Raw genomic sequence first — 16,049 nt, forward strand, 5'->3', positions numbered from 1 at the left:
CTGAGCCCCTCAAGCCTGTCCAGGCCAGGTAAGTAACAGAAAATCACTGTCAATAAAGTAGCCTAATTACAATTCATTTTTCCTAATGTCTATATTCAAATTAGCAACTCATTTTAATGTGGCACAACCCAAAAGCGTGAACTTCAATTAGTTTATTCTTAAACCCTTACAGGTCAAAGAGAAGTCCTACATAAAGACTGTGCCCACTAGAGCACCTTTTAGATTAACTCCAGGTTAAAATAAAGAAAGGAAGGATTTACTTGTAAGATCCCCAAGAATCCCCCCAAGTAGTTTCATTTTCAGCAAGGAATCACCCCCCCAACAGAAAGGGGGCAACTGCACATCGTGCCAAAGACAGCTGCGAGTTACCAACAGCACTGCACCCGCGAAACCCTGCATGAGCGCAGAGGGAAGAAACTGATGCCTCGAGTTGCTAACAGATACTCAACCTGAATCTCACACAAGGGGGGGAAAAAAAAAAAAATATAGTTGTATACACACTGCTACATTTGCCTGCACAACCATTGCAAAATATTGCACATATCGGAGTTTATTTAAAATACGCGTTCACTAACTCAGTGCTGTACTGAACACACGTGCTGTAACTTCCCTATAAAGTTTTGTTGGCTTCTTCCAAAACTGGTTTGTTTATCTACCACATTTGTGTTTATATAGTGCCATGCAAAAATACAATGTTCTAGTTAAACCAATAATATGTTTTATTACTTTAATTATTTCGTGGCATTTAGTGGAGCATTGTTCACAACAGGTGAAGGGGTCTTTCCCCGCCCCAAAAATGGATTTTCAAATTTGATCCCTCTCGAGAAGGTGAGAATTACGAACATGTGAGAAAGAGAGGCAATAGAGCAAAAGCCTCCATTTACTGCTTTCCAGTGGCTGTGCCTTTGCACATCCACCCTCCCAACCACCCCAGCCAAATGCCATTTATACCACCCAGAGTACAGGCAGGAGATTCTACAGAAATAGGAGCAAAACTATGTGCTCAGACAGCTTTTCTGAAATACATTACTTTCAGGGAATTTTGTTTCAAGAAGAATAATTGACCATCGTATATCATAACTATAGTACGCACAGGCATCTGCGCTGCGAGAAACGCTCCGCAGCAGGAAAGACCCAGACTTGCCTTCTAGAATATGTAGCGAATTTTAAGAACTTAAGTATTATAATGCCACAGTACGGATCAGGGTTTTGCTTCTTTTTATGATTTTTATTTTTTAGGATCACTGCTGTTCTGAAGGGAAAAAGAGAGGGCTGCAAGACTTGAAGCTATTGGGGGAAAAAAATTTCAGCTGATGCAAGAAGTCTTATGCTGGAGGGCAGATAAAATATGTGTAAGTTCTACTGAGTTCATCGATTTTTATTTTTTTGTCATCATCAACTCACCACACTTTTGTTTGCTCTGTTTCTTTGCAAAACAAAGTGTTCTTCTGGCCCCAGTATAACTGCCCCTACTCTGCCCGCTTCCTCGCACCTCCTCCGAAGGAAGCATGCTTCGCCAAACCACTTCATCCTCTCCTCCATCCGCAGGTCTTCTCCCAGCTGGCTTGCTGTTCCACATGCCCACCTATGAATAAGGTGTAAGTGTTTCTAATCATCTCTCCCCCCACACTTCTAATTTTAAAAATAAAGCCTGCAGACTCATGCCTGTGGGTCTTCTGTCCCAATGGGAACCTGAGTAAGATTACGAGCTCTCAGGGATGCCAGAGAAGCCGTTCCTTGGGCCCCCGTTATTTTCTACTGCACAATCAAAAAACCAAACCAAACCAAAAAAAACCCCAACCCCGCACTCCAAAAAAGCCCAAAAAACAAAACTGAACTTTTCAACACAAGATAATAATAGGCAAAACCTGGCAGCAACAGTGCCTGACCCAAAACAGCCACAGCAGTGAAGGTTTTGGCTGGTTTTTTTTTTCTGGCAGGGAGCTGGGTTTATTTGTGCAGCTCTGCTGCAAACCCGCGCCGAGTCCCTGCTCGCTTCCACAAGCAGCCCCTAGGAAGCCGCGTGGCTTATCCAGCCCAGCGACCAAAAGCGGAGACGGATTATCCGGGCCTTCCTAGCCCAGACTTAGCAGAGCTCCCCTTGGGCTCCTCGCAGCCAGCAGCACCCGGCGCTGCTCGGCCCCCGACGTGCGCCAACTGCGGCGCTCCGCAAGGAAGCCGCTCTCCTGTCCTTCAGGGGCGATTTCTTCCGACCCAGGTCATCCCGAACACGATGCTCATGGTCCATGTGGAAGCCTGAGGCCACGAAGCACAGTTAGGAATGAACACGCCATCTCCCCACGCGGGCTAATCGCAGCTTAAGGCTGTGATGCCCTGAAAACATGAACTTTTACTGCGTCAGATTAAACCAAAGACTTGTTTATTACTGTAGCAGGAGCCTGCCCTCTTGCTTACAGCAGCCACTAGGGAATGACAGAGGGGCATTCCTTTATTCCAGAAACTTTTTTTTTTTTTTAAGAAAGTCCTTAGGTACATTGGATTTTTAGTTTTGGTTGGTCGGTTGTTTTTTGTAAGGTTGCAGAGTTATCAAACACAATTATACATTAAGATTTGCTATAAAAATGAAGTCTTAGCAAAAACTGAATCACCCTACCAGAGAAACAAAAGAATTATTTCACGTCCCAAAACCTTCTTGAGAGAGAAAAACCACCTGCATCGGTACAAGTCAGACAAGAGTCTGTACTGCAGTGCAAACGGGCGTTGTCTTGGTCGGCTGTGAAGCCCGAACAGCTGAAATACATGTATTGACACCTGGGGAGAGGAAACGAAAGACAGGGATGGAAACCCTTCAGCTAAAGCTTCACCAGACCAGAGAAATGCAATCATAGCTCACCCCCACACCCTGAAACCCGAGCAGACCATCACTCTGCATAAGGTCCCTAGAAAGCAAGATCCCAAAGCAAGGTCTGTAGCTAGCGCTGCTCAGGCAGCTGATCTGAAGGACACTTTGGGGCAGTCAGGCTGCCATGTGGAACTGCTTGCGGCGTAACGCTGGGCCACAGCTCTCCAAACGAGGAAAGAGAACTGTTACCACCACCAGTGCCACACCAAAGCTCTGATTCTCACCTGGACGATTCATTCACAACCAGGAAACTCAAGACATAAAAGCACCCACTTCTCCAGTAATGCTCATGAGCGTCCACTGATCCCATCGTGATCAGGGATAACACTCTGTCCCTTGAGAGCCCTTGTAAGAAAGGCTTTTGGATTTCTGTCTTACTGCCTGGCACTGGATGATCCAAACCAAATCAGGCAGCAGCTTGCGCAGAGGATCTCCAAGGTGAGCTCCCGCTGGCTTTCCCTGATGGGCTCTGTGGTCTCTGCCCACAGCCCCTCACACCCCACCTCCAGAAGACGAGTAGGTTTAATCTCCCAAGTTAGCTGCCAGAGTGACAAGGGTTACGTGCCAAACTATTCTTAATCCCAGGTAATTCTAATTACAATCCCTCACTAGCTACTGGGCAAATTAAGTTTTATTTCTATCAAACCATCCCTACCTCCCACCCTGGCGCGTTATATTGGCCATCCACAAAACTCTCCAAACAATATTGTTATGAAGACAATAGAAGCATGCAAAAGAAGCTTTTTTTTTTTAAATACATTTCCATTGCTAAGAAAGAAGCATCCAGTCTAGTGAACACGTCCTTTGATGCCACTTTCATAAAGTCATAATAATCACAGAAACGCAAAATAATGCCAATTTCCCTAAGAAAGCCAGCTCACCCGCTGCCTAGCTGCAGGACGGCAGCGTGGGCGAGCTGTCTCTGCAGCACATTCTCGCAGCCGGAGGTGGAGCACACGCTGCGGACACGACATCTCACCTCTGGTCAGGGCTACGCGGGCACCGCCGAGAGGTCGAGAAACTTCTCCACACAGGAAAACCACCTGAGGTCATTGGAAGTACGGAATGTGCACGATGGAGAAATTATCAGCTAAAGGTTGATGAGTTGTACACTTAAAAAAAAAGTTAAAGCCTTGCTCCCGCAGACTATGTGCTGCCGAGTGACATTTCGGCATATTACAGTGACATTACGTGCTACATTTTTCGTTTCACAGATTACTTCCACACTTTGCCAAATTTACATCAAATAATAAATATTAAAAAACTGCTGACCAAAGAACTGTTAAAGAACTTCCAGACAAGGTATCTAACTTTTAAATTTTTCTGTTACGAAAGTCTTTGCACTTCTAAGAAAGCAGATATACCATTTTCTCTCTCTCTCCAGTAAATCTGAAGTCTTGAAAATGATAATTTCTAAAATGAATATATTCTACATTATCCTGACAGAATCTAGCTAAAGAAGAAAATACGTAATAGCTAACATCGGTGTTTTGATATTTACACTATGTTTATTGGGGTATATCCAGCAACTATTTTTCAATGACATATGCTTGATTTATCCTTAAAATGGCACTAGGATAACATAAGAGTTTCTTGCCTTACATCCCACTAAATCAGCATCTCCCAGAGAAAATAATCCTATATAATAGCTTTTATTACTTAACCTTAAAAATTATTTACCATATTGGATATCTTCCTAGCACTATACAGACACATACACAGACTGTGGTTTTAAATTAAGTGTCAACGTCCTTCTGAGCAGTCTAGCTGTTGGAATTTTTCACTGCATGTTACAAGTCTTTCAAAAAACTCTAGTTTTTATTTTATTACTTACAATTAAAAAATATTACCCATGTAAAATGTGATTATTGGACCAGCAGAAAGCAGCAAATCAACTCTTCAGAGTGATGGTAAAGATATAATCCCTGTTCTGATAGCCTGTCCAGAAATATTTCACGGTAAATACTAGGAACTGCACCTCACTTCCCTAAATATCAAACGGTTCTCACAATTTGGTGAGAATCACACCTACGAAATCATTTCACCTAAAATTACAGCACACCCTATTACTAACAGGCTCTGCTTCTCCTGTAAACATGCACAGCCCTCAAGAGTATTTTGAAATAAATTAAAAGCTCACAATATTATGAACATACCATATTAAAACATTTAAAATCTAAAATCTTTATATAGCCTGTGCTTTTTAGATCAAAAGGGATAAATATCAAAGGCACCGTGAGAACCTCCAGAGTTTACATTACAGGGCCCATTACAGGAAATGTTATTACAAAAGTCTCAATCAGCCTTCTTGACTTCACAGTCCCACAAATTTTGTGCCCATAGTTTTGCACAAAGCAAACTTCAAAGAAAAATATTTTACCACAATTCATGTTCTGAAACACTTCAACTTTGAAACACTTCAGCCTTAAAGCCACAGCATCCACCTGTCAGTGTTTTACAGGGCCAATTCCTGTGATTCTCTCACCTTTTTCTATTTGTCCTTTAGGAAACTATACGCGGCTCCTTAGCCCAGGATAAAAAGGCATGTTCACAAGGCTGCGGATAAAAGCACATGCAAGGGCCCAAGCATTTATGTTCTCACCAAATGTGGTATTTGCAAAAAATGCCACTTCAGCCGCAGCGCTCGATCTATGCCTTACAAACAAAATCAGCAAATTCATCTGAGATGGACCCAGGCCAGGACCTAAAATTAAAGGTACTGTAAGATTATTAATCCCAAATCATCCAACTCTCCGTATTGCAGCTCAGCAATGACCATTCTGTTTCACTGGATGAAAAATCAGTTCTCCAGAAGGTGGCCATGTAAATCTCTAGGTGGAGGCTTCTCAAAAGGGAAGACAATTCTTTTGGAAGGGACAGTTACTTTAAATAAAAAAAAAAAAAAGCACTGAAGCATTTCTTATACATACTGTATACACTATCTTTCTTGCAAGAGCACCCGGCTCTAGGCCTCGGTCAACATGAGTTTAAGAACACAAATAACATTCCATCATCGCATAGATGAAAACACATCTAGGATCTACTTCTGAATAGAAAAACTTTTATTTTTCAGTAGTAAGTGCAGACTTGTTTGCAAATTTGCTTAATTTAAGTCTGTTTCCCTTTCTTCCATCCCAATAATAGCTGCCCAACAACCAGTCAAAATCATTGTATTTTGCTTAATTTCTATTCAATAGAAATAACTTAATTGCAGCTAGCTCTTCATCTGCAATTTTGCAGCACTAATGTATACCAGCCATTTTGTTTTCAGCATGTAACACCAAGCAACAGCTGTCTCCAGCCTACTTCTCTATTAGCATATCAGATCATTTAGAAAAATCAGCTAAGTAGAAGAACATAGCACTAACGGCTGATTTTTATCACGGGAAATATACTTGCACAGATAGGACCGTTACCTGATTTTTCTGATTCACTACTGCTGGCTTTGATTCAGCGAGATGATTTCTCTTTCCTCATTAAATCACCATCACTAACGTACCTGTGCTGTTTTCACACTTCCTGAGTAGGTAACTATGAAGAAGATGGCTGAAACACTGTGATTTCAAACAGAATAAAGCATTTGCACCGTACAGCTAGTATTTTTTATATTTTCAATTAATGGGAAGCGGGCACTCATCTGACCAAGTCATTACAGCTGGATTTCACTGGAGCACCTAACCAGGAATAATAAAGATGTAAAGGCCAAGAGGCACTATTCTCCCCTTTTCAAGGGTGTCCACACCAGGGAGCGGACAGAGAACAGTTCATCACCTGTTCCGAGGGCAACGTCCCGCCGTCCGAACGCCAACTGCCAAGCGTTCTCGTAGGAAGTACAACTGAAGTCCCAAATGACAAATTTCTAAAGCCAAATTTCAATACTTCTGAGACTGATGGTGAACACTGTTTTCAGGAGCCTCTGTCTTTGCTGCAAGGCTTTTCATCAGCCCACGCTTAAAAAATCTCAAGGAGCTGTGATCATTTCACATCTAATAGACTAAAACTTGAAACTAACTCCCCCCCCCGGAAGATTTCAAGCCATTTATCTTTGCTTCACCCATATAACCCAGAGAATACGCCTGGTACAGTCTGGTCCTGCAGAGCGTGCTAGGGTTGTGCAGTGATACCGTGAAGGACCAGGATGAAAATTTTGAGGATGCTTTCACAGATAAGACGAAACTGGGAGATGTAACAGTCTGCAGGAGATGTCTAACTGAAGCCATTATTGCTAATGAACTTCATTTTAGTTCTTAAATAAGACAAGTCAGTTCATAGCCTTGCTGTTACCATTCCTTCGCAGTGCTGCAAGAGAACACAGATAAACTCATTATTGCTATTATGTGTAATGGCAATAATTCACCTTCTTCTGTTTCATCTGCAAATCTCAGTTATATGACAACCAAGAGACACGAAATGGCTAAGAAAAAGGGAAAGCAGATTTCCAACAATACGCAGAATATACCTTCAGATGTACCCTTGCTGCTACTGTAAACTATTTTTAGCACCTATAGATCTGATGCATGATTCTAATTTTATGCCAGAGTTACCACTAAGTGGCATCTGAAAAAAATATGATGATTTAGGCATAGAGAGGAAGCAGGGATGTCTCCCTTTATATTCAGAATATTTAATTGAACCAAGAAATATGCACTGTAGAGCATTATTAAATTCAAACTAGGGCTTTCTTCCTTGAACTATAGTTTACACTGCAATAAATAAGGGGTGGGGAACAGGTATGCGTGATAAATGAACCAAACAGAACAAAACTGAATTAATAAATAGATGATTATACTCCAGTAATGCAAGTAAAAATATTAAAACATGCAATCATCCATTTATAAATAAAACAAACTCCTTAAATACAATATTAAAACTATCTGGCCAAGCATTAGCCAGACTTAAAAAGTCAACCTTTTCATCGCAAAACAACATTTTATTTATTCAAGTTCACGAACACGCACAAACCCTCATGACGTTAATCCCTCCGCCCTCCTTCCCTTCCCTCTCCAGAGTCAAAGTTTAACAGCCTAAAGAGAAGAGCACTGTCACAATAAATACAGATTTCCCCCTACATTGTGGCGATGTAGATAGTGCATTTTCATATGTTTTAAGGTAAGACAGCTTACCAGAAACCTAGCAGTTTACAAGTCAAATCCAGCAACTTCTCTCCCCGAACGATCGTGCACTACACGTTCAGGTGAGAGCCGCGCAGACGTCGACTGCACCAGCAACGCATTTCACGTCCAGTGACGGAAATCCCAGCTGCACCAGGGAATTCGGCCCCTTCTCCCACGCGCTCAGCTCAGCGCGCCCCATGACCGAAGCCTGTGCATCAGCATTGATTATCCACGCACCCACATACCAAATCCTCTTTGAGATCTGGGTATTCCTAAAATAAACAGCTCTCCCTAGTACTGGTACAATGTAAGAACAGACCTACCTAGGCTGTAGAACAGAATTACACTTTTACTTGTTGTTAATAAGTTTCACAGCAACATTATCACTGCCACTGCTTAATGATCTAAATAACACAAAGTTAAAAATACACACGTACATGAGCACACCATAATGTAAAAAGCCACCTTTAACTAAGCCTTCATATCTCTGCGTCCTTGGGATCCTCATGACCCCATCCCCATCCCTGCCTCCTTCCCACAGCGTGCAATGACGTATTTTTCTAAGTATTTCTTTGAAAAAGAAAGCCAGTGGTAATTTAAAGCCGTTTTCTCTACAACGCAAACTAAACAGTCTATTATGCTTATCAATAAAAGATGAGGTGTTCATTCCCATGATTTTCCACATCTCAGCCGAGACTCCTCTGTTAATGCTCTGTTATTATCTTACACGCAAAACCAAATTAACCAACAAAAAGGTGGAGAAGAGGAGGAAGAAAGGATGAAGAGACATGCAGGGTGTGTTTCATTTTTAAAAGAAAAAAAAAAATCTTGTATTTGTTTGCCATAACTAGTAACTTAAAAGATACCTCTTTTCTACATGCAAATCAACACTTCCAGAAGACATTCTGTAAACATTTAAACACAAGAAGCACACACGCTTTCATGTACTTTTAAGCTCAGAAAAAGGATTTTTAAACATCGGTGCTCTAACACCTACAACTGCACCCTGAAGCAAGCAGAACCAAAAGATCCCCTAAGCAGTACGAACCTCTTCAGCTTCCCCGTCCTCTCCTCCCTCGCCCAGCGATGCAAACCCACGTCTGACTGCGCTCAAGGCTATCCCTTTCGCATCTCGAAGCCTCCTGCACCACTCTGCCGGCCTTGAGGCAGCAGAGCGGGCGATGCCGGCGCCGGTGCCAGGCGGGCGCTGCAGCCCGCGGCTCCAGCGCACGCGGCCCCCGGCGCTGCTGCAGCGCCCGCAGCCGCAGGCAGGACCTGGTCCCTCCTGGCGCCGCTCTGGGCTCCGCTCCCGCTCTCCCCAAAGCCGTGGCTTGGGCAGAAGGCAGGGCAGCTGCCCGCCCGAGCCGTACGTGCCGCCTTCCTATCCCCGCACCCCTAGCAACTTGCCATTTCTTAAATTAACAAAGTTGAAAATTACTTTAAAAAAAAAAAAAAAAAAAACCAAACAAAAAAAAACCCCCAAAACCAAATAAAGCTAGTAAACCTTGCCATGCAAAATCACGCCAGGCAGATTATTACGTGTTTTACTTTTTGTGCTTTGCCTTAGCTGTTAAATTATTTTAAATGTAAGCTGTAATTTTTCATATTTTACAATGGAAAAGAGATGCAAACTCATTCAAAACCTAAGTAAAACTTTAATCAGTGAATAGCGCATTTGGTATTTTCACATTGTTAAGATTTCCTACGGAGCAAGCCATCTGTTTTGGGGTAAAACCATCACTGTTTGCAATACGGACACATTCTAATTAATGAAGTAAAACCGGCCATTTAGCTTAAGAGGCTTTGGCAATTCATAAACATCCTTAAGTCCATCCATTTATCATACAAGTCCCTCTCTCAACAAGGTCATTTGGGCGGAGCAGGGACTATGGCTTTGCCTTGTTTCTTGAGGGAGCTGCAACGCGGATCCAGCGAAGCATCACCCAGCAAGCGCCCGCGCTGTTGAAATGCCTCAGCACCTTTCCAAAAGTTGGCTTTTTTTCCTCCTCCTCCCGCTACATTTTTACGGCAATACTCGATCTCTTTAGGACCACAGAACAGACACATGCTGGGAGGGTGTATGATAGTACACGCGCTTCATTATGTACCTCAAACCGGAAAGGTACCCTGCCCGCTCATCAGATCTCCTGCATGAACTACCCGTATTGCTTAGGAAAAAAAGAGAAAAAACCCCACCCACATGGCCAGGGGCCACAAGGCTCACAAAGAGCAACTGCAGAATTCAGAAAGAACTTTTTTTTTTTTCTGTGCAAGTATGTTTGTGTTTATTTTTATTACTGCAGTGCTTGGAAGCCTGAATTGAAATTAGGGTCCTACTGTGTTGGCAGCTTGTACGAAAACACAGTAAGAAAAAGCTCATCATAATAAATTTATTAGCTTAAGCCCTACTCCTACAAGATACACTGTCAGCATTACTTGCCATGAATTTTAGACACAAGGACAAGTGGCATCTTTTCCAAAGATAAACCAACATTTGGGTTATTTTGGAGCAGAATGAATCCTAAATAAGTTTAGGCATCAGTGACAGAGATATCTATACCTTAATCATCTCAACCCTTTTTCTGTCACTGGAAAGAAGCAGGCACATCTAATCTGGGATGCAATTCATCGTGTCTACTTCATGCGGAAAAAGCGGCTCCCTTCCTTCTCTCCGTTGATAACAAATCACTATTTACTTTACCGCGTAAAGTGTATGGTAATCAGAAACTATACCCTTTGCCTTTTTTTTTTAATGTGGGAAGATGACTGTATGACAAGATAAATACCTGCAGTAAAAAACTGTGTTGCTAATAATAATTCGAAATTATACAGCATGTTTTATTCACGAATAAACCCACCATATCTATCTAGTTGAAATATAGATAGTGATTATACAGCTGGACGCAGAAACTGAGGCATACAGGGGCTTCCCGTGTCATGTATTTTTCCCGTTTTAGGGAAAAACGAGCGCCATCGACAAGCCCACAGGATTCTGCAGAGGGTATCACTGGTGTCACGGGCGCCTCCTGCCCAGAGATCCTCTCCAGCGTGAGCAGCGGGCACATCTGTGCTCTCCTCAGCTGAAGAACTCCTAACACAGAACGCCCGGTTCGGCCCTTAGTTACCAATTCCCTACTAACAACGTTTCCAAGTTACAAAAATCTCTGCCCTCCGTACTTCCGAGACCTTACGCGGCATTTCCACCCGCTGCACGGCCTCCCGGGGCGCTTGGGGCCTCCCCCCCCTCGCCCGCAGCTCGCCGAGCTGTCCGCAGCGGGGTGCAGGCGCGGGGTCCTGGGCCGCGGCCGCCCGCTCAGCCAGCGGCCCCGACGCCTCTCGCATGCACGGTCCGCTTCTTCCCCGAGCACACCTCCGACACTGCGAACGTCCGGGGATTTCTCCCACGCCAAAGGGGCCAGCCCCGAAAGCTGTGGCCAGCCCTCGGCGCCCACTGCCGCCGCTTCCACGGCACCACAGAGCCTGGGGCTGCGGTCTCACCTGTGCTGCCTATGCCGCGACGTATGAGGCCCGCTCGGGGGGCGTTTTTTGCCCGATGCCGGCACGGGGCTTGCGAACGTCCGGGGATTTCTCCCACGCCAAAGGGGCCAGCCCCGAAAGCTGTGGCCAGCCCTCGGCGCCCACTGCCGCCGCTTCCACGGCAGCACAGAGCCTGGGGCTGCGGTCTCCCCTGTGCTGCCTATGCCGCGACGTATGAGGCCCGCTCGGCGGCGTTTTTTGCCCGAAGCCGGCACGGGGCTTGCGAACGTCCGGGGATTTCTCCCATGCCAAAGGGGCCAGCCCCGAAAGCTGTGGCCGCCCGCCTCGCCACGGCTCCGCTCTGCCGCGGGGCCCGGTCTCCCCGCCGCGGGGTCTGGTGCTTCAGGGATCGCCTCGTGCTGAAATCTCGGAGCGCTGGACTCGGTGACTGACGGACCTGCTGCAGAGCGCGAGACGGGGCAGGGCATTCATCTTGTGCCCATGTGCTCGTCAGCTTTTGCTCGTTAAAGCATAGTCACTTATGTCAACATATACTTGACATATGTTCTTCATACAAATGCTATTTGGTAAAATCCTTTGTCCACTATTACTACGAGTCTCCACATGCAAGATAAAAGCGATTTTCTTCTTCCTTCAGAGCAACACTGACTTTCGGGCTCTCCTCTCCCCTCGCTCAGGTTATCCCGTCCTTCATTACCACCCAGCGGAGGATCTCTCTTTTGCAAGCTCCCATTTCCTTTGAACTCTGCATCTATTATAGATCACCCCTCTGGTTTCAAAACCTGAAAGAAAGTCACCGATAGCACTAAAGAGAATGAAACACAAAGTTATCCTGACCTTTTTGAAAATGCAAAGTTATTTGTAGCGTTCCGTTACCTTTTGGCCAATTCGGCGCAGCAATTAGCCCGAGGGCAGGCGCTGGCTTTGCCAGCCGGTTAGCCAGAGCTGCCACGGAGCTCGTTACTCAAGTGGGTACCCGCCTTGCTATCGACTGCCGTTACCCCCGTTTAAAACAAACTACACCTAGGTACTGTGCTGGGGTTTAGCAATATACAGTCAAGCTCTGACCACCACTCAAGTCGACTGGCCACGCTGCGGGTTAATCACCACGCTGTCCCACAGCACGCCTCAGCCAAGGCTCAACACGACAAGTCTGATGAGCAGGTTTCTCTGTAACTGCTGTTTAATCCCCTCCCCAAGTTTAGAAAAACAACACGGAAAACTTCTGAGCAGGTTTCTCTACACAGAAAGACATTTTAAACAAATTCCTGGTGGCTAGTCTTAAGTACCTTTTTATTATCCACGTTTTTCCTTTTTATCACTTACGGTAAGCAATGGGAAGGTGACAGTACAGCATCCAAACCAGCATCGGGACTCTCGCGCATCCTGCTCACACCTACAAATCCAGCTCAACGCACGTTTTAAAGATCCTTTGCCCTTCCTCCCACCTGCAGGGCAGCCCTGGATCGCTCCTCGCGGTGCTGGGAGGGGACTGGGGGCTCCTCGGTGACCACCCCAGCAAACGCCTGCCTCGGTACGCGGCACAGCCCCCACAGGGGCACGTGAACCCGCGCCCCTCGCGCGAGCCCACGCATCCAATTCGGAAAGCGAGCCTGACCTTAACCTCCCCGTTGGAAGTCTGTAATGCAAGTTTGTGTACGTAATTTTTAACCCGAAACATTTATTTTCAAAATGAATCAGGAAACTAGGTAACTGAGTTAAGATTTTTAGATATAAGGCAGGTTTTTACAGAAATTACTACTTTAAAATCATCATAGTGGTATGGCTCCTCATACACTCAATTATTAAGCACTTCAAACTATGGGCTATTGATTCGCCCAGCGGTTGCAGAGGTCTGGGACATTGCATGAAGAAAGCAGCAGTGTCATCTTAGTCACCCTGCACTTTATGTACACTCCATTAAATTACTGTAAAAGTCACCTTCCACATTTTATGAACATTCCCAGTATCACTGATGCACGTAAGTAATGGCTGAAATTTTAATATCGGTATTACATGGCAGGAAATAAAAGGGGTCTTTGAGTACAACCAAGCTGGCAGCAAACCACTCTTGGCAAAGGTTTCTTGGCTTCACTCCTGTCTTACAGCTCACATCGGTACCCGAAAATCAAAACGTTTTCTGGAATGTACAGGTTAAATTAGGAGATGGGGTTTTGAATTTATTTTCAGAGAGAATGTTTGGTGACTTGGTATCATCTGTGTCATGAAAACGGATCATTTTTATGGGTTTACCTCTTCGTTGCCATTATTTTGCATATATTTTACATTACTGTCCAACCAAAACCAAGTACCACAGCACAAAGCACTCGCTGATTAGAAAGACACTTCCAGCCTGAAAAACCGCCCATGTGACTGAGCATTTATACTACAAATAGAACACATGATGAGCGCAAACAAATGTGTAACAAATGTGAAATATTACTGACTTCTAAAACTGGAAAATGCATTGGAAATTTAAAATTAGTTTTAACTTCAGAATACTGATAATTCATTAAAATTCATTAAAAACGTTAAGACTTTGGAGAACTCTGCAATGCTACTTTAACTGTAAGTTAGTTGTAACTTCACAAATACGCTAAATACTACATGAACAAGGAATCCACGCTAGTTAGATCATAAGGAAAAAAAAAAAAGGCAGCGGCAAGGTAAAAAAGTAACTTTTATGTCAAGAATGTACTGGTTGCTTGATAATTATTTTTTTTGTTCATACCTAACGAGAAATTCATATGCACATCAATAGAAGAACACATTAATGTAGGTCCAGTCATCTTAATTACAATTCTTACATAGAACTGCTTGCAAACCAGCTGCCTGTAAACTTAAAAAAATCAGATTTCTTTAGATACCTCCAAGTTCAGAAATAAGAGGGAGCCATTCCCGTTACAGAGACACTCATCTCTAGGATTCAGCCAACAGACTTCAGAAGATACTCCCCAACTTACCTGCAGATACGGGGGAGGTAAAGCATCAGCACAAAGAAACCATGCTCTGTGAAGTTCTTTGATCCTCCATCAAATCCGCAGCCAAGACCTGTGGACATCTCTGACAGCACACAGTATTTCCCCAAGGAAGCTTACCCGTACTCACTGAAAGGGGCTTTTACGATCAAGGAAGTAAAAGGCAGGAGCTCTTTCACAATGTACTCTTCTTGCTGTACTGGCCAAGACTAATGACCAAGCCATCCTCTCCGTTGTCAACGCTGGTTTGTCCGCAGCGCACGGCAAAGGCAACGGTGCCAGCAGCAGCACAAGCCAGAAGGGTACCTTGCACATAGCCAAGGCGAATCTACCAGTCCCCTTTCTCCCTGCCTTCTCCCCTCCAAAGCCCGAAAGAGCTCTTCCTTTCAGAGGAGATTAATCGGGCTCCCTGGCCCTGAGCTCCTACGTTGTTCATTCTCTCTGCTGGAGAAGCTGGAGTAAGGCCAGCCGCCTGGCTTGCTTTCATGCACAGTGTCCTGAAGAGACACATTTGGAAAAAGCACCCTGTGATAAATCATGACTGCTGCCAAGTATAGTTACAAAATACTAACAGACTTTCTGTCTTGAAAAGAAAGGAAAAGCCCAAAGTTGACGTTAACCTCTTGTGCACCGTGATGGCCGAGAACCTGTACGCAGAACACCTACCCACTGGCAAAGCGACCAAGGAGCAACTGTTCAACAGGTGTATTACAACATGAATGCATTACAGTTGCATAAGTCAGAAAAAAGACGCTGCTTTAATTTTCTAGAATACACTTTTCTTTTTTGTTATCCTACTGAACTTAAAAGGAACTAGGTAGAAGAACAGATTTCAAATTAATATAATCTAGTCACTTAGAAATGCAGGTAATCACACAACAGGATTTTCAGAAGTGCCCGAGAAGCCTGCGTACCCCTCCTCATTCGATAGTTAAGAACTCCTGGAAAAATCTGACAGAAGTAAAGTAAAAAATACTTTTTTTAAAATGGCCCACGTCTGAAGAATTTATTTACCCCAATTAAAAACTGGATCAAGTTGTTTAGCAAAATGAAAAGTACTTTCAGTTTGAGCTTGTCACACTGTGACTACAACAGCCATCCTTGCCTTGTTAAAGTATAGGTTTGTAAGATACAGAATCAAAAAGCTCAGAGTCAGTACACCATACTTGTCCTCAACTGTAACGCTGGAAGTGCTACAACATGCAGCGTGGGAAATACTCCTCTTAGCAAACAGGAAGAAAATTAAGAAAACTGACTTGAATTAATAAGCAAATTATTATGACAAGACCTGCTTCATTGTCATTATGTACTTACACAGTAGCCTGTGTTTCACTTGATTTTTGTCTCGCTGTGCCCTAATTTCACTGAAGTGCGTTCAGGCGCGGCTCCTGCAGCTAACCTGTCTCAGCCTTCCCCACGCGGGTGCTGAGCGGGTACAAACACTACGCTCCCTCCCGAGCCGCTTCAGAAAATAAAGGGAGCAGTTTTATTTTCACAGCCTCGCATGTATTGTAAAGTGCTGATCTTCCTCTGGAGCGTGTCAAGGAAAGAGATGAACTTTGCTGGCCGTACAAACGACCAGCGAGACAGACGTCT

At 44.2% G+C, this 16,049-nt stretch overlaps 1 protein-coding gene across 3 annotated transcripts in view; it reads right to left on the minus strand.

The window, feature by feature from the left end:
- TANC2 (tetratricopeptide repeat, ankyrin repeat and coiled-coil containing 2) overlaps window positions 1–16,049 on the minus strand; it is a 212,134-nt gene that overhangs the window by 182,046 nt on the left and 14,039 nt on the right. The gene's annotated exons all lie outside the window — the stretch shown is intronic.

Source organism: Pelecanus crispus, chromosome 18, assembly GCF_030463565.1.
Source record: "Pelecanus crispus isolate bPelCri1 chromosome 18, bPelCri1.pri, whole genome shotgun sequence".
Classification (NCBI taxonomy): domain Eukaryota; kingdom Metazoa; phylum Chordata; class Aves; order Pelecaniformes; family Pelecanidae; genus Pelecanus; species Pelecanus crispus.